A 1,300-nucleotide genomic window follows, 5' to 3' on the forward strand; every position below is an offset into this window, starting at 1 on the left:
CTCATGTTGTCCTCATATTGTCCTCATGTTGACTTCATGTTGACTTCATGTTGACTTCATGTTGACTTCATGTTGTCCCCATGTTGACTTCATATTGTGCTCATGTTGTCCTCATGTTGCCCTCATGTTGTCCTCATGTTGTCCTCATGTTGTCCTATATCAATGTTCTTTTTAATTCCCCAAAATAAGGCAAAGGTAAAGCTTTATCTGTAGAGGACATTTCAGCAACAGGGCAATTCAAAGTGCTTTTCACAAAAAAACAGTTAAAAAACAGTTCCAACACAAGAATAAACAGTTACAAATAAAAACAAATTAAACAGAAAACAGATAAAACACAAGACTAAAAGTTACAGCGCAGTATAAGAAATTAAACGTTAAAGAAATTAACACAATTTAAAGGAAGGCAACATCAAAAAGAAAGGTCTTCAGCCTTGATTTAAAGAACTGAGAGTAGCAGCGGATCTGCAGGTTTCTGGGAGTTTATTCCAGATATGAGGAGCATAGAAACTGAAAGCTGCTTCTCTCCTGCTTCAAGACTGGAGTGATGTGATCCAGTCTCTTAGTCTAAGTATTATTAGTAGTAAAATAACATGATTGATTCCACATCATTTTGGGGCATCTTGTTCAATTTTATAGCATTTGAAATCAAATTGAAGTGGTTCTGAAATAGTATTGAGTAAAAGTTGACATAGTTCCTCTTAGCTGAATGTCTCATTTGCCCTGAGCTGATTGGACGGTTATTCAGATCACCTGTTCCTAAAACCCTAAACAGGAATTGAAAGCAGCTTGGTGTGTTTCATCTCTCAACCAATCAGGGCAAGACAGAAGACATAAGAGAGACGGGGGACGGTCCTCCCAGGACCTTCTGGTCCTTCCTCGACTCGATGCAGACGCCGTCTTAGCGGATCTCGTCAGTCAGCTAAAGTGTCAAATGCCCAGAAAATAAATGATGAAAAGAAACCTCAAAAAAGTGACAAATGTTGGGGAAAAAACCTCCAAATCAACTACAAAAAAAGCGGGAATTGAAAGCAGCTTGGTGTGTGTCATCTCTCGGCCAATCAGAACACAAACGCAACGTAAAAAAGTTTGTAAAATACAAAAAAAAGTGTCTAAAAATGTAAAAAAGCGACAAATGTTGGGAAAAAAGTGTCAAATGTCTGAAAACAACGTGGCAAAAAGCAACAAATAATGACAAGAAACTTAAAAAAAACCCACAAATGTTGAAGAAAAAAAAAGGCAGAAACCGGATCAGAGGACATTCAGGAACCGGATCAGAGGACATTCAGAGACCGGATCAGAG

Source organism: Etheostoma spectabile, unplaced genomic scaffold (assembly GCF_008692095.1).
Source record: "Etheostoma spectabile isolate EspeVRDwgs_2016 unplaced genomic scaffold, UIUC_Espe_1.0 scaffold172, whole genome shotgun sequence".
Classification (NCBI taxonomy): domain Eukaryota; kingdom Metazoa; phylum Chordata; class Actinopteri; order Perciformes; family Percidae; genus Etheostoma; species Etheostoma spectabile.